The following is a 22,329-nucleotide window of genomic DNA, read 5'->3' on the forward strand; positions in this document are numbered from 1 at the left end:
CCTCTCTCCAACATGAAAGATAAGTCTTCCATAGGTCATGAAAATGCAGAAATTAAGAAGCTCTAGGAAGGAGGAAAGCTTTTGCTCCATGAATCACACACATTTCACCTTGGATAGAGAGAAGACAAGCATGATTCGATTCGATTCAACTCAACTCAATGAAAAACTACGTATGAGGACCCTATGGTGGGCACGGTGTAGGCTACAGCCTCAAGGAAAGGTAGCAAAATGCCAATTTCACACCTCTCCCTTTTTGTTTTTCTAGAACTTTGTGTCTAAAGCAATAAAGGACTTCTTAAAGTCTTTAAAGTCCCGCCCTGTCAATCCCATGATTCAGACGGAACAAGCTTCTAATGAGGGGAGGAAATTAATATCGCTTGAGTACCGACACTGTCAGGTGCCTTCACATGCTTTTTAGTGAAATCCCCACCACCGCCCTGTGATGTAGTGATTCTGAACACATCACTGAAATGAAGCCCCATCTCAAGAATCCCAGCAGGCAGGGCCTCCATGAAAGACTGGAAAATCCCAGAGCCTCAGAGCACGCTTAATCTGCCATGACTTGGGGGGTGGGAGAAAATGCCAGAGGAATCGATTCAGACTGATTCTTAAGCCCTAAACATATGGCACCATCTGCGGTGGGATTCGAGATAAAAACACTATGAAAAATTTGCCTCCATTCAGAAATAAAAATCGCTTCTTTCTATGTGTTTCCAAACGCAATATTCTGCATAACTTTATCAGAGCTGCATTTTTTTTTTCTCATTGCTTTGGGGCCGCAGGCTCACTGGTACCCTAAGAGGCACTCGGCCTGCCTCCTGGGTTGGGCAGAAGCCAGTGTCTGCTGTGTCCTCACAAGATCAGGGGTGAATGAGCTTAGGCAAGGCCAGCCTTCCCTGCTGATAAGGAGTTGATTGACTAAGCGTTTCATAGGGGCACCCCTTATAAGCACTATTTAGGGAAGCAGAAAAACCAATCAGATGAGATAGACAGATAGCTAGAGAACTGTTTCAAGGTCAGTGGGTCCAGTTAGATGCTCAAACTCACCTTCATTTCTTTTCTCCTCTCTCACGTGAAAAGAAAGACAAGACATGAGCTTCTCTGCAGGTCTGTGCAAAAACTGGGTTCAGGTAGAAAATCCCCTCGGATAAGCTCCCAGTGCTCAGAGGGCTCCTTGAGAAATAAATTGTTGACAAATCCCAGTGGTCTTGGACCCAGCTGCTTCTCTCCAGTAGGCCTTGTGATCATGATTTTGAGTACCTCTGGGAAGATACTGAAAGAACACAGTCTCAAAAAAATAGGCATCCTTGACATTCTAGAGAATGCACAGCAAAAAAAGAACATAACGTCCATTGTTGGCAAGAATATGGTGAAATACCGTTTCTCAGAAACTGTGGGAGAAAGTGTAAATTGATACAATCGTTTTTTTTTTTTTTGTAGAGCAATTTACAAAACTTATGGATGTTTTAAATGTGTAAATATCCCCTTTGAGTCAGTTACTTCACGTCTAGAATTTCATCCTACAGAGGTCCATTCACACAAGTGCTCACAGATACTCACCGTAGTCCTTTTTATCATGTTTTTTAAAACTGGAAATAACTTAAATGTCCATTAATGAAGGAATATATCCATTTTATGGTATACTATGCAGCACTAAGTTTCAAGATCCATCTCCATGAGAAGACATGGAAAAGAAGGCCACAGTTACTCATTAAGTTGGAAACACAAGTTTTCGAACAGTATGAACCAAATTACCATTTTTTTAAAAGTATGTATATACATATTTGTATAAGAATAGGAAACACAGGAAGATAGTAAGTCATGGGGGCAGGGGCCGAGGGGGTGTCTCCGGATGGTAGGAAGGAGGTAGAATGGTAGGGAATGGGGAGCTTTTATTTGTTTTTCTATATCCAATTTATAAATGTTCATGTAAGGAACATATGTGACCTTCATAATAAGGTGGTTTATTTATTTATTTTTTTTAACAATGTCCGGAGGCCTTTGACTAGGGCCCTTTTGATGGTGCTTTATCAACAAATGTATGGCACGGTCAGAGTCAAGGCTGCCTCCCCTTCTTGAACGCTGTTTCTGAGCACGAGTGAACCCAAAGCCTTCAGACACAGGCTCGTGCCCACCGGCTGCCGGTGAGACAGGATGGTCTCTGCACTGCCTGCCTACGGGGGACAGAATGTGCTTTGCAGTGTATACAGCCCCTTCCTTACCTTATCTCCAACAGCCTGGGAGATCGGACAGGACAGGAATTTTTATTCCCGTTTCTACAGGGGAGGCTCGGAGAGGCTCCTGCACCAATCCCCCTGCGTCACATGCCTGGAAAGTCCAACAACCGGACGGGGAGAGAAGCAGGTTAAGCTGGGGCACATACCTATCACCAGCACCAGACATGTGGCAAGCCCGGGCCCGAGCAGGCTCTCTCTGGCCGGAGCTCAGTAAAAAAACAGCTCACATTGCCTCAAACTTTCCATTTTCAAGCTATCAGATGCATTCCAACAGTTCAATCTGACTTGTCGGGGACCCATTTGGGCTCTTGAAATGAGGTCTGCCTTCTACCATCTGTTAGCTCTGTAAAGCTTTCCTCTGGGCTGAACCGTGTGTCTCCCCAGCCTCAAATTCATATATTGAAGTTCTGACAAGCAGGCCCCCCAACCTCAAAATGTGACCATATTTGGAGATAGGGACTTTAAAGAGGTAATTCAATTAAAATGAGGTCATGAGAGTAGATTCTAATCCAATATGGCTGGTGTCCTTCTAAGAAGAGGGAATTTGAACACAAACATGAACAGAAGAAAGATGACGTGGAGACTGGGGTTGGGCGGGATGACCCAGCCATCTATAAGCCCAGGAGAAAGGCGCAGAACAGACCCTTCCCTGGGGCCCTCAGAAGGAAGCAACCCTGCTGACCCTCAATCTTGGACTTCTAACCTCCAGGACCAAGACAAGAAATTTCTACGTTTTAAGCCGCCTGGTCTGTGGCACTTCCTTACGGTAGCACTAGCACACTGACGCATGCACCTCTCAGAAAACAGCTGTGCTTTCTCTAGCTCCACCTCCCCGAGAGAGGACGTCACCATCCTGCACAAATTGTAATCTCATCGAAAATTTTCTCAAGACACCTTCATTGAAATGGTCCAGCTCCCCAAAATAACCCGCTGTACCATCCCTTGCTAAGAATTCTTTAGATGGAAGCTCTTTTTTTTTTTAAAGATTTTATTTATTCATTCGAGACACGGAGATACAGAGAGAGAGAGAGAGCGAGCATGAGCAGGCGGAGAGGCAGAGGGAGAGGGAGAAGCAAGGCCCCACTGAGCCAGGAGCTGGACGTGGGGCTCGATCCCAGGACCCTGAGATCATGACCTGAGCTGAAGGCAGACATTTAACCATCTGAGCCACCCAGGCGCCCCTAGATGGAAGCTCTTTTTTTTTTAATTTTTTTGTTTTTTATTGTTATGTTAATAACATACATTACATCATTAGTTTTTGATGTAGTGTTCCATGATTCATTGTTTGTGCATAACACCCAGTGCTCCACGCAGAACGTGCCCTCTTTAATACCCACCACCAGGCTAACCCATCCCCCCACCCCCCTCCCCTCTAGAACCCTCAGTTTGTTTTTCAGTGTCTAGATGGAAGCTCTTAACAATGACTGGGGGGTGAGGGGAACAAATGTGTGCTGGATAACTCTAGAAGTTTATTAACTGTCTGTAGCTGAAGCCTGGCGGTGAGCACTTCCAAGAAGGGTCTGGGCCGCTCAGAGGATGAAGAACCCAGCATTGCTTTGCTTCAGGGTCCTTGGTCTATTTACAGACAAAATGAAACCCCGCAGAGTATGAATCCCCCAAAATGGGGAGCCTCTTAATTTGTTGCAAAAAGAACAACTTCTGTTTTAAACATATAGGTTTGTGGGGTTTGTGACAAAAATAATACTGTTTTAGAAATTTTGGAAAATATAAAAAACAAAAAGAGAAGAACATCGCCATAGCCCTACCACCCTGAGACTGCCTCTGTTTACATTTTTATACATTTTTGCTTTGTTTTACATAGCTTTATTTCATAATTGAATGCAGAGTTATATATACAATCTTACATACTTTTTTATTTTAAAGCATTCCTCCATGTTATTACAATCTCTCTATAAACATCATTTTAAATAACTGCAAAATATCCCATTACGTTGATCAGTTTTCTCAAATGTGAACTGCAGAACATCTGCATCAGAATTATATGGGGTATGTTAAAAATGCAGATTTCTGGATCTTATCCCAGACCCATTAAATCAATCTCTAGGGGTGGAGGCTGGGAATCCTCATCCTAATAGGTTTCTCAAGCAACTCATAAAGCTACACAAATTTGAAAACCACTGGAACTGGTATAACCATAGTTTTATATCACCTACCCCAAATGCTGGACATTTTGGCTATTTGCAGTTTTTCCTTTTATAAATAACTACATGAAGAACATCTTTATGCATAAAACATTTTGTAAGTTTCATAGCATTTCCTGAAGATGGTTTCCCAGAGGTGATATTATTTTGAAAGACGTGAACATTTTAAAGGTTCTCAATAGACACACAACACGCCTATACACACATTTAACCACACAGTCTGCTCAGGTTTCAGGGAGAAATAGTTGCTGATTACTTATCTATATTTGTGGTTTATACTAGCTTTTATTTTCCAGCATTCTTTTCCATAGTGTTCTATCTTTACTACTGAAAATATTGAGTTAGGCACACCAAACAAAGTAGGCAAAAACCAAGGAGACGGTCAATAAAATATCCTTCATTGATGCATACAAGACTCTGGCCTGGCCCCATGGCAAACCAGCATGGCAGATATCCACAGTACTCTGAGGATTCCAGACAGAACCCAAAATGGACACTGCAGCACCCCAACACACCCTTGTCTCCCATGCCACAAGAACAGCGCTCTGCTGGATTCAAGGCAATGCCCAGCCCTGGAAGGCAGATGCACAGGGAGGGTGGGTGTAGATAGAGGCCGGGTCCACCCTCCCTGATGAGGAATCACCTTGCAAAGGACAAAGGACACAGCAGCTGGTAAGATTTGGGGATCCCGATGAGGAAAATTGGTTCACAGAGTCATGGTGGGCTCAGGGTAAGGTAGCTTGCAAGCTGCCAAGGGGTCAGAAAGAGCCATGCAATGAAATGTCAAAAGCATGGAAAACATACTGTTTTTAGACTGTGTGTTGAAACGGCTTGGGGGAGAGGAAATAATATAAATATACGGGCAACCTAAAGCAGCCCACTCTGCCACTGGATCAAGGCAATGAGAACCCATTCATTTGTTTAACTAGCCTTTATGTAGCATATTACCACGTGCTAGGTAGGCATTGGTCTAAAAGCTTTACAAATGTTAACTTATTCAGTCCCCACAATCAAGTCTATAAAATACCATCATGCCCATTCCACAGATGAAAGAAACTAAGACACAGAGAGGTTAAGTAATTTTCCCAAAGTCACACAGCTAGTAAGTAATGGAGCCAGGATTTAAATCCAAGTAGTCTCGGGCGCCTGAGTGGCTCAGTTGGTTAAGCGACTGCCTTCGGCTCAGGTCACGATCCTGGAGTCCCGGGATCGAGTCCCGCATCAGACTCCCTGCTCAGCAGGGAGTCTGCTTCTCCCTCGGACCCTCCCCCCTCTCATGCTCTCTCTCTATCTCATTCTCTCTCTCAAATAAATAAATAAAAGAATAAATAAATAAATAAATAAATAAATAAATCCAAGCAGTCTGGTTCCAGAGCCCTTGCTTTCAGCCGCTACTCCATTCTGCCTTGGGAAACAGGACTAAGATGCTTGGGAACCCAGCATACAGAAAGAAGTAGTGAAGTAGATAAGCCAAAGCCAGAGTCAACTAAAGTGGCATTCAGAGCAGAGATGCCGTCTGCCGACTGCCGACCCTCACATGCCAACACATCTTAGAAAACTCAGGTTGTTCATTACCAACAAGCCTTTCCGCACCGTCTTCTCCTACCCCCACCGGCCCCACACCTTTGGTCACCCCACCTGCTGGCCCAGACAGAGGTGCCTTTCCTGGAGCGCCCTCTCCCTGGTACAAAACTTCCCTGAGGGACTGCCTCTGTGCTTTATATGAAGGACTGCAAAATCCATCATCCGAACCCCTCGGTCCTTGCCTCCAAGGCCTTCCACCACTGCAACTAATTATTTCTACTGTAAAGTCGCATGTGGAAACAATCTACAGGGTTTCCCATCAAACCTGGCTGGCTGGCAGCTCACACGCCCAGGCTGGAGCAGGCCTGCCTCCCCTTTTAAACAAACACATTAAGTTAATAACCACACCGACCACGTTTGACAGCCACGTTTACTAATTAATTCTCATTTGTTCCTTCTGTTAGGAAGGGAGTAGGACTTGCCCAGTTTTCAGAATTGAGCCTCCAAACCAATTTCTCTTAAGGTGGCACCACAAAGTTACTGGAGACTTTGACTGAGAACCTTCCTCCCTGTTGTTCAGCCTTGCCCTCTGAACTGGTGGCCCTACGTACTTTTAACCTAAGCTCCTCAGAGGCCGTGTTTGAGATGGAGAAGATCCTAGAATCTCCTCCTGCTCACTCCAGGTGGTGCCCAGCCCTGCCCCTTGACATGAGCGGAAGCTGCCGCTCACAACCCCTCCTTCCATTCACCAGGCAGGACCAATGCACATGGTGATCTCATTTCCATCCTCACCAGCATTCCTAAGGAGGCTTGATTATGATCCCTGTCACAGATGAGCAACCCTGACTGAGAGGTCAAATGACATGCTCAAGGTCACCCAGCTCAGAAGCAGCAAGACCTATCTGCCTCATCCTTTGCCCAGGGATGACTGGGTAAGAAATTTGTTCCAGTTGATGTAACAAGCAGCTTCCGGGAGAACAGAAGTCCCCGTGCCCGGTCTTAGGCTCTGACCACAGAACCTGCCCTGTCTCCCCATACTTGCCTCCAAAGACCTTTGGGCACTGAGCATTTTAGGGATGAACTGTTTGTAGGCTCTGAGGGAAGGAGAGCGGATGCCTGTGAGAACCTGCTCCTATTCTACATCCTCTGTCCCTTTAATCCAAATAACTTTATCCAAAGAATGCCATTGTCTGGGCCAGAACGCTCCCCCCATAGACTAGTGTCTTTGGGTCTCCACTGGACTTCTACCCCAAGTTCACGGCATTGAAAGGTTAGGAAAGATCACCTGCCCATTCCTCTTGCCCTCCACTCTGTCTTCTCTCCCTTCTCCAACAGTTACTGAGCATTTTCAATGTGCTAAAGCTTCCACCAGGACCACTGACATTCTCGATCGTGTTTAATTCTTGCAACAATCCTATAAGGCATGTATTATTAGTATAGTGCTGGTTTTACAGATGTGAAACCTGAGGCAGAGAACTTTTTTGTGTGACAAAGGTCACGTGGCTGGGGTGCAGCCCCCAGGGATCTGCCTTCAGACTCCGGGGTTCGGACGCCTGTCTCCAGCTGATAGAAGACACCTCACACAGGCCCCCACCTCTTACCCTTTCATCACAGAGGGTGCTGACCACTCAGGGCCAATGGCCCTGCAGTCCCATTTTTCAGCTGCTCATGGCCTGCAAGGCTGGTTGTAGACATGTGTCATTTTCCAAGAAGACTCAGGGGGTCCCGTGCAGAAACCAACACGCTCACTCTCTCCCGGCTGCCAGGCAAGGGGAATCAGCTGACTCCAAGGGCTGAGTTGTACTAAGGAAAAGAAAGGAAGTGCACTTGGCTTCCTGCTCTGTCTGAGCCTGGCTCCACGTCCCACCTGGGACCAGCATGGTGGCCAGGACCCAATAGGTAATAACACATCAGGCTCTTCTTGAACCTCAAACCTCCATATTTTCCTAGGGCCTCACTAAGGACCCACAGCTCTGTGACCAAGAGGACCTCTTGTACCCTCATGATACCCTCATGAGCCAGAGGGAGAGGGGTGGCCAAAGGGACTTTTCTCCTAGAAAAGATGAAGCCATTGCATCACAGAGGGGAGACTGAGTTTGCCGGGAGGGGGTAGCCAGAACTGAAACTCAGGTCCCATTAGCTGCGAAGAGGCTAGAGCCACAAGACCCCTCCACTCTGCACCCTGGTCCGAGAGAAAAAGGAATCTAGGTCTCTCTGGACTAGAGGTGGCTCCAGGGCACTTGTTTAAAGAAGGGCAGTGGTCATCATGGGAAAGAGCCCCGAGAGCTGGAGTGAACAGTGATCTGTAGGCCCGCCTGCCTCCCCCTTCCCCCTCCGCTCCCCCTCCCCCTCCCCCTGAACCTCCCTGCCTCAAGATAACAGCGGTGGCCTCCTATGGACTCCGCCTTTCCTCCATGCTGGGATCCAAACACCAGATAGCGAAGATACTGTTTGCTTAGAGAGCTTGGTTTTAACCCTGTGCTAGCCTGGCCCTGGCCGTGCTGGCCTCCACAGTCAGCTCCAGCTGAGGGATTTCTCTCCTCCTTGCCTGCCTCAGAATGATCGGCTCAGCCGAGAGCAGGTCAGACAGGCCTGCAGAGGAAAAGAGGCCTGTCGGCCTGTCTCCCTGGAGCTGGCTCCAGCCTCCTTACAGAATTTCCCCAGCCTGTATCTGGGCCTTAGAGCCTCCTTTAAGGTAGCCCAGCAGGATGAGCAAGGCCTGAGGGGGTTAGCCAAGTATTCTGAGTCCCTCTTCACAGCCCCAGCTCCTAACTCTGACCTTCCAGGCCCTCTCCCCCGACTCCTTTCCCTCCACTGGCTTCTATGACCCCCTGCCCACCCACTCGGTCCCGTCATTCAGGCCCATCCAGGCAAGCCCCTAGGCCTCACTTTCCTCCCAGGCTTCCCAGCCCACCGCTGGTGAATGGCTTCCATAGAGAACACTAGAACTGGAAGGACCCCAAAGAGCCGCCATCAGTCTTTCCTATATGAGGAAACCATGACCCAGAGAAGCTAAGTGACAGGTCCAGGGCCATCTTTTGGTAATGGCAGAGCCAGACTGGTTTCCAGGAATTCAAGAAATGTGCCACCAAGCTGCACACAGAAAATCAAATTAAGGTAATTGGGATGGCCGGTGGGGGTGAGGGGCGAGCAAGGTTTATCCGTTCACAGATGCGGACACTAAGGCCCAGAGAGGAAAATGGGGCTTCCCAAGGCCCCACATTCACACTGTTTGTTAGTGTCATGTCTTAGAGACAGACTAAATGGATAAGAGGCTCCTAATCCTATTGCTGACTGCTGATGTCCAGACAGCGTGGTTTTGTAACCTCAATTAGTCACCTATTAACAAGCAACTCTGAAATCCTTCTGCAGGGCTGGCTGCCACAAATCCCTCCAGCTGGGCAGTACTGTGTATCTCTCTGTCCCCAGAGAGCTTTTCCCATGGGACTCAGTTCCCAAGTCCAAAGAGAAGCTGATGAATCTGAACAGGAATAAGAGCCAGACAGTACCATCATCTTTTAAAAATTTTAAGGACAAAAGTGCTAATTTAGTTGAGTGGCCAATCACTAGTTGCCTGGAGAACTGCTCCTCATTGTCCAGCTGCGGGTACCACGGCACTGGAAGGCCTGGCTTGGCACCCCGGCTCAGGAACTGTGCGCACCTGGTCAAGTCCTCAGCCCCCTTGAGCCTCAGTTTTCTCATCTGTCAAAGAGGATTATTACCTCCCTTCCCACCTCTTCGCGAGACTGAAATTAGAAAATGGATGTAAAAGAATGCTGTGATTTCTAAAATGTTGTACAAACAAAAAATTATTCATTTTTTGAGAGGGGAGCAGGGGCAGAGGGAGAGGGAGAGAGAAAATCGTAAGCAGGCTCCACGCCCAGCACAGAGCCCGCCACGGGGCTCGATCTCACAACCCTGAGATCATGACCAGAGCCAAAATCAAGAGTTGGACACTTAACCAGCCGAGCCACCCGGCTCCCCATAAAATTATTCATTATTAACATAATGTTCTCCTGGTGTCTGAGAAAGGCCCTTTGTGGGGGGAAGAAGAGGGGGATTTAGGTGACTCAGCCAGGTTGCTCCCATCAGCCTAGCTGAATGAGCCGCAAAACCCTAGTCTTCGAAGCTTCTCTATCATTGTGCCTGGCTTGTTCCATCAGCTCTTTCGGAACACTGTGATCCCCAGCTCACCCACCGGCACTTGCCACCGTTCTTCCTCCCAACAGCTGTCAGGCCACACTGACCACAGAGGACAGAGCCCCCAAGGGCTCCCAGGAAAGTGTTTCCGCCTTACCTTCTCCCACTCCCAGGTCGCCTCCCCTGGGCCAGCTGAGGAAGCTGGCATGGCCCGGCCCTTCCGTGAAGAGAGACAACTAGAGGCTGGCTGACCCCCTTGACTTCTTTAAAGCAAAGTAGAGTTTCTAGTCCTCTCAGGTAGGTTGGGGGCTTCCTATGGGAAGGCCAGCCTGGGGGCAGCCTGGGGGCAACAACCCCTAGGTACCTCCCATTTTCTGAACCCCACACTACATCAGAGGAAGGGGCAGGAACGACCATTTATTAGTCCTCTGTTATGTGTTGGACATTTTGCCCATGTTAGTGCTACTTCCCATAACCCAGAGAGGATATTATCATCTCCATCAAACAGATGAGGAGAAACAGGTTCCAAGATGTTATCCACAATCACACAAGGTGGAAGGAGTGTAAAGCCAGCATTCTTATATCTCGGCATGGATATGGGGGTGGATTGCATACACCACGGTCATTTCCTAAGTCCATATATAGCTAGTTTACTAGAGTAGATGAAAAGAAAAGAAAGCCTAAAGTTCTATGGACTTCTGGATTTTTTCGTATTATTATCTTATGATAAATACTGGAAGTGAATATAAAAATAGTTGCTGTTAGCATAGATAGCTTTAATTTTGTTGTGTTACCATCTCAGTAAAAATCTCCAGAAAGATTCCCTCCTAACAATTTCCTGTTTCAAAGTAAGCAGCTGATGTATATAAACAGCAGTAACTAATATTCAGTGACTTACTGTGCTCACAACCTTATACAGGAATCTCTCCTTTAATCCAACAGCCTATGCAGTAGGTCCTATTGTTACCTGCTTTACAGATCAGGAAACTGAGGTGTAAAAGTGATTTCCTCCAGGTCACTGAGGTGGTTAGAAAATTTGAACCCCCATGGTCTGAAGTTGGAGCCTGTACCCTGACCCATTAAACTTAATGTTACCGGCCCTGGGACTCCCTGGACTGAGAATAGAGCTCGAGCCAGTGAAGGTACCTAGTGTATGCTAGTTCCAGAGAGTCAACAAGCACCCAATAACCATTGAGGGGAAGGGAAGGAAGGAAGGGATGAGTACAGGGCAAATGGATGAGTTGCTGACGGGTCTTGGGGGTGACTCACACACATATGAGCTTTGAGCCTCGTATTTCAGCTCAAGTAGCAAGGTATTCTGGATCCTTCTAACTGCTGCCCAATGAGGACAAGATGGATATGGTGGGCAGGTTCAAAAGGAATTGGGTCCTACCTGGGTGAGCTGCTTCAGAGATGCTGACCACTCAGGACAACATTGCCAGTCTGGTGTCATGTCACACCACCCAGGGCGGGGCGGAGGGACCAGAAAGATGCCTACCACAAATGAGGCTGAGACCAAGAGGAACCCACGGGAGGCAGCCCCAAACCCACAAGCATTTAGGGAGCACTGATGCTGGAAGGCAACCAGCTGAGGCTGGCGAGGGCTCAGCCCCAAGAGTTACCAGCTAAGAGTATCTCAGAAATGACTGTGGTTCTCATTTCTCTGTAGAGGAAGGTCTCCTGGAGTCTTTCCACCTCCCACCCCAACCAGTCTGCCATTGCTCCCATTCTGTTCCTCCCTCCAGGTCCCCCTTCTTCCCTCTCCCTGCCCACCATGACCCAGCCTTGCCTACCTCCGCAGCCTCATCTCTCACTACTGCTTCCTTCTCACTCTGGGTCTCACGAAACACCACTACTTTCTCCCCTCACCCCACCGAATACCCCACTTTCTTTCTCTTCCCCAGTGCTTCCAACTGCAGCGTTTCCTCTGCCTCGATGCTCTTTCCCTGTATCTCTCTCAGTTGTCGAGACAATCCTACTCACCTTCAGAAAGTCTCTCCCAACCATCAGGAAGGTTAGGTGTCTTCTAGGTGCTTCCATAGCACATCCTGCCTTAGCCCATGCTTCACAGAATCACTTAACTGCTTTGAATCTCCATGAGGGCATGGACTGGGTCTATTCTTTTCATTACTCTGTGCCTATTCCCTAGCACATAGCAACTGCTCTTTGATGGTTTTCAGCTCCTCGTATAATAGCACAGTTCAGACTCCATTTCTTCAGGATGGCTGAGGAATGCAGTACAGAAAAAACAAGACAGGGAATATTTGGATTAGCTCAAGCAGGTTACCACAAGGCTTCCTGGGGCTGGAGATCTTTACCCAGGTGCTCAGACACCCAGGAGGCCAGGTGAAAGGCAGAGTCACCAAGCCCACTGCTTTTGGGGTGAAAGGCCCTACTCCAAGTGTGGAGAGCCTCAGATTTCAGCTCAAGCCATTGCCTAGCTGGCTTCTTACAGGAAGCCTGGGGTAGGGCTGGGAGGTAAAAGAAGATCCATATGCCACCCAGACCTCAGGCAGCTGAAAGCAAGTCTCAGTCCAGGAACCCCGCACTGCCTTCCACCCACAAAGCTCTTTCACCCCACCCCCAGGGACCAGCAAGAACCCAAGCTTAGGTAAACAAGGCCACAGGAAAGCAAGCATCCTTATCTGTTATCAGTTTTCTTTCTCCAGCTCAGCAACTTGGCTGGAACAGCAACCAGGAGGTGGGAGCTAGCCAGACTCCTCCCCTTCTCTCCCTTATCACCAGCTTCTCCTCCCCCAGGACTCGAGCTCCCTGGGGTCAGTGCTCTCACCAGCTGGAGAAGAGAGGCAGGTCCTATCATAACAACCCAAGTCAAGGCCGAGTCTCTGTCTGCACTGGGGATGCTCCCTCCTCCCTCCTTCCTTCCCCCAGGTCCCCTCAGGATGGGGTCACAGATGTGTTTATCTTGTTGGAGGAGATGGGGAGCGGGGGCGGGCAGCAGTCTGGAAGTCAGCTGAAGGATAGGACGTGGAGTGTCCATGGGGTCTGAAGCCCTGCCTTTGATACCTAGGACAAGATGGTTGCATTTTGGTCCTCACGATGTTCAAATGTCCAGTTGGGACCAGATGGAGGAGAGGTCATTAGGTGTAAGGTCTCTTCCTGCTCTAGAATTCTGTGACAACCAGCCAGAAGGCTGCGGTGGGAAGGTTGTTGGCCGGGGTGAGTCGACTGTCTCCCCGTCTCGTCTTCGGACTTCTAATTACATAAGCCTGGTACTGACCCAGGAAGAAGGGGTGGCTGCTAATACTCTCCAGACTGTCACATCATACCAGAGGCATTCCGGCCTGAAAAAAATCTGTGATTCTGAGGCATCAGTTTCCATGAAATGAAAATATCTGAGCCACAAACCTAAGAAAATAGATTTCTGTACTTCTCAGACCAACTGAACTGTGAGAGGGGTGAGCTCCTCCTCCTCAGCCAGCCACATGCCTTTCCCTTCCCCCCATGACAGTCTGGGGAGGGGGGGGTCCCTGGAGCAGGTGAAATGGGGAGAGTGGGTGCATGCCCCAAAGGCAAGGCAGATGGGGATACCGAGGGAGGGGAGCACCTGGGAGTTACAACAGCATAGCAAGAGCCAAAACCTGGCCAGATCAGGGTGTTTGGGGATGGACCTGCCTCCCTGGACAAAAATAAACCGAAGCCCTAAACACCCACAACCAGACATCAGGATGTTTCAAAACTACAATTTCGTGGCACTTCATTTTATGGAGATGAGAGTGATAAACGAATGCCTCTAACATGGTCCTGAAAAGGCCCCCCGCTCCCCTCCGGGAGAAAGCAAAGCTTGAGAAGCCAGCTTCGCGGCTAGATTAGAGGTAGGCGAACTACCGCCCACCAGCCAATTCTGGCTCACTGCCTGGCTTTGCAAATAAAGTTTTCTTGGAACAGAGCCACCCTCGATCATTGACATAAACAGTCGATGGCTGCTTTGCCCCACAAGAGACTTGCGTAGTTGTGACAAAGACCGTGTGATGGCGTGCAAAGCCTGAAATATTTAATGTCCGCCCTTTCCAGAAAAAGTTTGCTGAATCTTGGGCTGGACACACTGCATCCCAAAGCAGAAGGTGAAGCCCCAACTCATCTGGATCCATCAGAGAGACACAGGTTCTCTGAGTGTGTTTATCTCCACACCCAAAGAAGTCAGCACATGGGACACGGATACTCCTTGGCTGAGGCAGGGAGGGTCATATTGCATCTTGAACCCATTTATAATTCATTCGGCAATAAAGATATGTTGAGGGGCGTGTTCTTAGCCTTTGGGATATACCAGTGAATGAAATACACTTGTCCCTCCTGGAGCTTCTACTCCTGCAATGGGTCTATAACTCCATCCTAAGACAATTGTCCACAACTAAATTCTGAGGTCTCTACATCTCACAAGAATTAGTGAGGTGGACCCCAAGTATGGCCTAAAGCAGAAACTGACTTTTAGGACTTTTGGGGGGGTAAATTTATTATTGTTCATTAGAGGAGAACGATCCTTTGCTCTCCCAGGAGAGTTTAGGCTAGGCTATATGACTTGCATTGGCCAATGAAATGTGAGCAGAAGTGACAGGGGTCACTTCCAGACAGAAGTTTTGAGGATCAGTAAGTGATTCATCATGTCTCTTTTCCCTCTGCTATGAAACCGTCAGAATCCCAGATCAAAAAGTCCCAACGTTTGTCCATCAGCCCAGAAGTGAAAACCACTGAGCAGACCTAAGCCAACACACAGCAGACACATGGTACAAGTGAAAAATAACCTTTGTTATCATGAGCCACAAAGATTTTGTGGTTATTACCACAGCATAACCGCACATACCCTGACTTTGTTTCTGCATACCAGTTGTGTCCCAGCCGAGTTGACTATATGTTTTTCTTCTAGTTCCCCACTGACTCTCACTGGGGAAACGATCACCTGATTCCAGTGGAGGACATCAAATTCTCCAGACTGCAGTACCTTCTACCACTCTTCCCGTACGGCGCAGCCCTCCACATGAGACTTCTCACTATGCGTGGGGCGCCTGGTGGCTCAGTCAGTGAAGCGCCCAACTCTTGATTTTGGCTCAGGTCATGATCTCAGGGTCATGAGATCGAGCCCCCCATCGAGCCCCATGTTGGGCTCCGTGTCAGGCTCCATGCTGAGCATGGAGGCTGCTTAAGATTCTCTGTCTCCCTCCCTCTCTGCCGCTCCTACCCATTCACACATTCTAAATGAATGAATGAATGAATGAATACTTATTATGCTTGACTGTCACATTCACAGCATCCTATACTTCTTTTTGTGACTCCTAAGGGACAACGTCTTGGGGACCTGGGTTGCAATAAGACATTTTTTTAAATAGGTGGGACCATCTAACTCACACTTTTATGTCCTAGCCTGAAAATTCTAGGTGAGGCCACTGGTCCTGTGTCCTAATCTGCCACTCTTGTTGGTTCAGAATCATATATATCAAATTTATTTGTGCTTTCCATGTAGCCAGACCAGATCTGCACATCTGGGCCCAGCCGACTTTCCCCTTCTTCATCCTACACTCGACGAAGTTCACAGTGTCTCGTGTTGGCCCCTTTGTCCCATCTCTCTGAGAGAGAGCAGTTTTCCCCTGTGGTCCTCCGTTCCTGTTCTTTGATATATGCCCCTGTGTCTTGTCAAAAACACGTGCCTTCTGGGCTTCTGTATACCTTTCCTCTGACTCTGTTACATCCCTCACCAGCCCAGGGCGGGCCTGCAGATGCTGGGTGAAGTTTCTGAAGCTAGAATCCCTAAGTTGGAAAGATTCATGTGCTGGTGGAGGAATATCAGGGCACTTACCAAGGCCAGGATTGGGGCTGCCCCATGTGCCATTTGTCAGGAAGGAGGCTGAGATCTGAGTCAGTGTGGGAAACGGCCATGGGTGGGGCTCTGTGTTCTATCCTGACCTTTGGGGCCGACAGGCCCACAGAGCCACTTGCAGAGCAAGATGCAGAGGCCAGGGGTGTGCCCAGTAGGTAGAACAGGTGAGGAAAGAAACAGATTATTGTGATGCCAATAAGGTACTAGAAGCTCCTAGCCCAGAGCTCCTCCCTTCTGGGAGACATAGAAAGAGGGGTTCCGCCTCCCTGGCCTTCCTGGGAACCCAGGTGAGCCAGGTGTGGGAGCACACCTCTGGGAAGGAGGAGGGGCAGGATTAAGGGAGAGGAGGCAGGGCTGCTCCAAGGTGCGCCCTTCCAGAGCCTGTCCCTGCTCTCTCCCTGCTCCAGATCTGCGCGAGGCGGCACATCCCAGTACAAGTGCTCTGTCCCGGAAAGAGGGAGGAGAAATGGGAGGGCCAGGGTTAAGGCCCTCCCGGAATAGATGGGGTAGAGGCACCTGAAATTCTCCTCCCTCTCCCTGTTCCTGAGCTAACAGGTGCAAAAGCCCTCCATAAACTGTGAAACCCCACACTTGTGTGTGAAGCATTGCTATGGCCACCATTGTTATTCATTCTCCCCTTCACCCCAGGGGTCAGCCCAGGTCAGTCAACCCCAGGCCTCCATCCCGCCTTAAGGACACAGGGCGCGGCCACACCCCCAGGCTTGCCGGAAGCCCTGCCGTCTGGGGCATTCTGAGTTCTTGTCTCCCTGTAAAACTCCTGGCCTGGAGCCTCTTCCGTTGGCTCTGCCCACCCAAGGCCCCATTTATCCTGAAACCACATCTCATTTGCACTTCTCCTGCACCCCTTCCCGTCCAGCTGGAGGTCAGCGGTCACCAGGTCTGAACCCCACGCTGACACAAAGAGCGGTGCCATGTGGGGGGGTTCCAGGGATGGTTCTCAACAAAGCTCTGAAGGCCGTCGAGTGTCTTTCTTGTATTTAGGCCCCAGCCCTTTCTCCCCAGGTTACTACCTTCTCTGGCTGTCCCCAGCACTGAGCCCCACTGCCCTGCCCCACTGTGGAGCCCACTTTCCTTAGGCAGCACCCCAAACTCCAGCCCTTCCTTGGCTTCCTCAAAACCTACCAATGCAGTGAGCCATCCTCTGAAGCTCTGCTCCCCTCTTAGGGGCAGCCACCTAACTACCACAGGGCCTCAGTGGATGCTTGAGAAGTATCCAGCGCCATGCTAAGTGATGTGTGGCTATCACGTGGGACGTAATCCTCACCTTCAAGGGAGTTAAAGAAATAAACACATACCTGGAGAAAGATAGTCGTTCAAGGCCTTAGCGGCCATGGGTGGGGCTCTATGTTCTATCCGTGGAGGTCTATGTAGGTCTGTGCAGCTCAGACGTGGGGCCCAGTCCTTCATGGAAGATGAATTTCACCTGGGCAGAGAGGGCGGGTAGGCCTTGCTGCTCTAACACATTCCAGAGAGATGAAACTCTATCCTGTTTGTGAAAGACCTCCAGGGTGAAGTTTTCACGGCAGCCCAATAATCAGCAGGCCGTTTCCCCTTGGCCTCTACGAGATATGGCTGTCTACTGCAGCCTGAGCTCCCTGCTTGGCTCCAGGAGATGGACAACAGCTGCTCACCAGCCCCAGGGCCATCACCCTTAGTGGCCAAGAAGACAGGTGGTCGAGGAGCGCCGATGTTGCTGAGCTGAAGAAACCAGCCCAGATGGGCCTTTCGGGAAAAGGCTGAGTGAACAGTCATCTGATATCTGCCTCTGGATTCTGTGACTGACAGACACTTAATTAATCACTATACCAACAAGGGGGTGGGAGGTGTTTGGGGTTCTGCTGGAGACAAGAGAATCCCAAGTGTTCTGGGTTAGTGAGGATGGTTAGGAATGAAAACATGGCCGGGTCGTGGGAGGAGGTGGCTCCGCGGTCCCGGAGCCATTGAATTTAAGCCTCCACACTGAGCAAGCTGCAAAATGAGCGTGGTTCTGTCGTGACCGAGGGCGTGGATCCACCTGGCGCCACTGATGGCCAGGCTCATTCAAGCAAAGGAGCAGGGAGGGTGCCCCCCAGGGCAGGGGGGCGCTGCTGGCTGCTCACCACCCCAGGCCCCAGGACCGGGCTTCCTAAGAGAAACACAGAAAGAGCCAAGTGGGAAAGGATGTCATCTTCCTGTCCTTCCCCCCGTGTTTACTGAGCACTTACTTCCTGCTCCTCATCGTGCAGAGACCTCATCTGACCCTCCCCTAACTCACACGTCAGACGTGTAACCCCCACTGCAGACGTGAGCAAGCCTCAGGAGGCTGGTGCTTTTCCCGGAGTCACACACAGCAAGAAGTGGCCCTGAGGCCCCCACACGGACCTCCTGCTCCATCACACCCACATGACCTCACCTAATGCCCACAAGCTCTCTGCGAGGACATTCACTCTTAGGATCTGCGTTGATGAGGCTCTTGAGGCTCCAAGAGGTCAAGCGCCTTCCCCAAGGTTATACAAGGAGTAACAGGGCAAAGTCTGGATCGAAAACACCTGGCTTTCCAGCTTCCGAGCCCACTCTTGGTTTCTTTTTGGTTTTTGGGTTTTTTTTTTTTTTTAAGATTTTATTTATTTAATTGAGAGAGAGTGACATGGCGAAAGAAAGCAGGAGCAGGATGTGGGGGAGAGGGAGAAGCAGGCTCCCTGCCGAGCAGGGAGCCCGATGCGGAGCTTAATCCCAGGACCCTGAAGGCAGACGCTGAACCCACTGAGCCACCCAGGTGCCCCCAGAGCCCACTCTTGTAATCACCAGTCCTTACTGCCTCCCTTCCCATCCCCCACATGAGGAGCAGAGAAACAGCCTATTTCTTCCAAAAAGAGTCACCTTCTCTGAGGGTAATGTGATCTGTAACATGAAAATGCACTTGGGGGAAACACACCCCTATAGGTGCCACGGGACAGTGCTCCCGCCGACACAGGTGTGAGCTCGGCAAGCCCAGAGACAGGACGGCCCCTCACCCCACACAATTAAATGGACTGGGCTTTTCATCTGTTCCCCTAATTTTATTTTATTTATTTATTTTTTAAACCAACACATCTTTTTTTTTAAGATTTTATTTTTTTTATTTATTTGAGAGAGAGAGAATGAGAGATAGAGAGCACAAGAAGGAAGAGGGTCAGAGGGAGAAGCAGACTCCCCGCCGAGCAGGGAGCCCGATGTGGGACTCGATCCCGGGACCCCAGGATCATGACCTGAGCCGAAGGCAGTCGCTTAACCAACTGAGCCACCCAGGCGCCCTGTTCCCCTAATTTTAAAAACAGATCCCTTTTTAATGTCATGTGGGCATGGAGCATGGAGTGGGCTATCACCACACTGTCTCCTTTATTGCTTCTTATGGGTTCATTGTTACCGGGTGGGGAGAAAGCAGCCTCTTGGTAAAGCATAAGGGCACACGTACCAAGAGGCTGTGCCCCCCGACACCAACATGCTGTCACAGCAGACAATGTGCTGTAAGAGAGACTCACCTCACCTGAAGGGAGGGCAGGGGAGTCACAGGAACACACCCGGGCCTCCAAGGAAGCAAGGTGGCCATGCCTGCCGGGGCCTTGCAGGAGCCCCGCCTGGGAAGTTTGGGGAGGGCCTCATCTTCCGACTTGCCTCCATACTCTTTCTGGAACTGTCTCTTCAACCCAGGAAGGTCTGCCTGACTCAGCCGGGACTAAGTTGTACAAGAGGAAGCCAAAGAGGGAGAAATAGATCAGTGACAAAGGGCCAGCTCCGATCGCAATCCCCCCAGCCCACAAGGGACTTAAGAACTGGCTTTGTTTCCTGAGCTTCCACACTCCTTCTCCCTGCATGGCACCAGCAATCCTGCGGGACGTGAATGGGGACACGCTAGCAAGGCAGGCTCCCAGCTTGGCTTCGAGGTCCCATAGAGACAGGTCCTATGGTGCTTCAGCCCTGGGCCCAAGCAGTGGAGGCAGAGAGAGGCGGCACTGGGGGAAGGACCACTGGGGCAGAGGAAAGCAAGCTCTGGCCAGGCCCATCCTCTGTCCTGCACCTTGTTAAACAAGATGGAGAACTCAGGCCTCCCCGGAAGCCCCTCACCAGCAGGTCTCCACTGCAAGTCTGAACAAGGGTCCTCCCTGTTGCCTGTCCCTCTCAGGTGGTCAAGCGCCACATTTCCCACTCTGTGATTCCTTGCACCTTGGTCTCTCAGGCTTTTCTCATTTATTTAATTTTCCCAAGTAATCTCTACACCCAACGTGGGGCTCGAACTCATGACTCCAATCTCAAGCATCGCATGCTCCTCTGACGGAGCCAGCCGGGTGACCCAGTCTCTAAGGCTTTCATCACCTGTGCTGTCATTTAATTTTCTGTGCGTGTCAGTGTCGTATCTGAGAGGGAAGGGCTGGGCTATGTGCATAGCTGCATCCCCCATAATCCCCACGGGCACATAGTAGGTCTCAGCAATAACTCAGGGAGCGTCTGTCTGGACGGGGCCTAATGTTCCCTGCTCTTCCCCCACCCCGCCACCACGGCACCTTCTCTCTCGGTTTGTTTCTCTGCCTCTGCAGGGCCCTGCACTTGTGTCCGCCCCTGTGGGGCCCTCCCTTGCCTAGCGCACCGCCCAGCACACAACTGCTGTGAGTATTCATTCACTTCCCATGTATTCCATTCCTTCCACCATTTATGTCTTAGGTGTTTTGTACACATTTCTTTGACTTTTAAACCACAACTCTGTAAGACGCCATAAGTTGGGTATTCTCCCATTTTGCAGAAGGAAAAACTGAAGTTCAGAGAAGTTAGCCGAGGACACCCAGCTCATAAGAGGCAGAGGCGAGATTCAAACCCAGGCTTGCCTGGTACACAGAGCCAAGGTCCTTCACTGGGGCCCACTGCCTCCTCAGCCTCGGCCATCAGCCCCTGTGGGCTATGGACACACGTCACCCTAGTGGGGGGAGCCTATTTCTCCTGGGGCCCAGGGAGAGATCTCAGGGAGCTCAAGCCTGGAGCTTCCCACCACTGGTGCTGGGAGTATGGGAAGCGGGTGTTTTTCTTCCTTGTGGCCGATGTAGCTGATTCCTACAATGTATCCGCCCTGGAGAATGACCGGAAGAAGTGGCATCCGGGCCAGCTCAGGGAGGAGCCGGCCTCTTCCCGCCCTCGAGAGAAGGGATGTTTTGCTCCAGAGCAGCAGCTGCAGCTGCCTCGGAGGTGCCCTCAGACAGGGAGGACAGGAGGGTTTGGGTGCAGGGGCAGGATTCTGCCCCTTGCCTGCTTGGGGGTCCGGCCAGCTTTGGGACCCACCATCTGAAAAGTTGAAGGGCCTTTATGCTTTCTGACACTTGACCTGGAGGCTCCCAGGGAAAATGACACTGGGGCCCAAGGCATCTCCTGGATGGGGGGCTGCAGGAGCTGATCAGTAACATTCACTGAGCATCTCCTAGGTCCCAGGGATTGTCCAAGAGGGACTCCTGCCTTTGCCACATACCAGCTGTGTGACCTTGGGGAAGGGACTCCATTGTGCCGAGGCTATTTCCCCATCTAAAAATGGGAGAAAAACAATCCTTATCTCAGTGGGTTGCTGGAACGCTACTAAGAAAATATAAGCAAGGGGCTTAGAACAATGCTTGGCACATAATGAGTGGTCAGCCAGCGTTCCAGAGCTCTGTGTTCAACAGCATGGGACAGATACCGCAGACACCGCCATCAGTGACAATGTGCTCGTCTGTCCATTGGTCCCAGTCTGCAGATGAGGAAATGGACACCAATCGCCGGAGCAAAGCTGGGACTCGGATGTGAGGGCCTCGTTCCCTGCCCTTCCACTTCCCGGAGGGCTCCTCACTGCGTGGCTCTCGCAGAACAGCCCAAGTCACACAGCTGCTACGTGGTGGAGCCAGGACTCCCTCCCGACCCTAGGGAACCAGAACCAGAAAGTGACGAGTCGGGGGGACTTATTACATTAGCTTCTGATTGAGTTTATTTAATTACTTATGGTTGTCTCGTTTGCTATTTAATAAGGGCCGTGTTTAACGGCTGACTCACAGAATTCCTGGAAATTTAGCCATCGGCCCTCTTGAACCAATATTATAGGTGACCGATTACGTCTCAGGGTGGTGGGAAGAGTAAAGGAGGTAAGGCCAACGTCAGGCAACCATGTGCTGGAACCAGCCGTGGGATCCCCAGGCAAGTTTCTTAACCACCGTGGGCTTCAGATTTTCCCCATCCGTAAAATGAGGCTGTTGTGACAAAACATATGAGAAAATGGATTCGAAGAATCAGTCAGGGCAGGACCCAGGAAAAGGGAGGAGCCCATGGTGCAAAATTCAACAAGGCGCTCTCCCTCCCTCCCTCCCTCCCTCTCTCCCTCCCTCTCCCTCCCTCCCTCCCTCCCTCTCTCCCTCCCTCCCTCCCTCCCTCTCTCCCTCCCTCC

The 22,329-nt window shown here is 50.1% G+C and overlaps 1 long non-coding RNA gene across 1 annotated transcript in view; it reads right to left on the minus strand.

The window, feature by feature from the left end:
• Positions 1–12,288, minus strand: part of LOC141373269 (uncharacterized) — a 58,417-nt gene extending 46,129 nt beyond the window's left edge. The window contains exons 1-2 of the long non-coding RNA XR_012379052.1: positions 12,047–12,288; positions 1,048–1,273 (exon numbers count right to left, since the gene is read on the minus strand). This is a non-coding gene — a long non-coding RNA (uncharacterized lncRNA). The remainder of the gene's footprint in view (positions 1–1,047; positions 1,274–12,046) is intronic.
• Between the last annotated feature and the right edge of the window lie 10,041 nt (positions 12,289–22,329).

The sequence above is a fragment of the Callorhinus ursinus genome, unplaced genomic scaffold (assembly GCF_003265705.2).
Source record: "Callorhinus ursinus isolate GAN/ISIS: 27379988/994484 unplaced genomic scaffold, GSC_fseal_2.0 scaffold8, whole genome shotgun sequence".
In the NCBI taxonomy this organism is placed as follows: domain Eukaryota; kingdom Metazoa; phylum Chordata; class Mammalia; order Carnivora; family Otariidae; genus Callorhinus; species Callorhinus ursinus.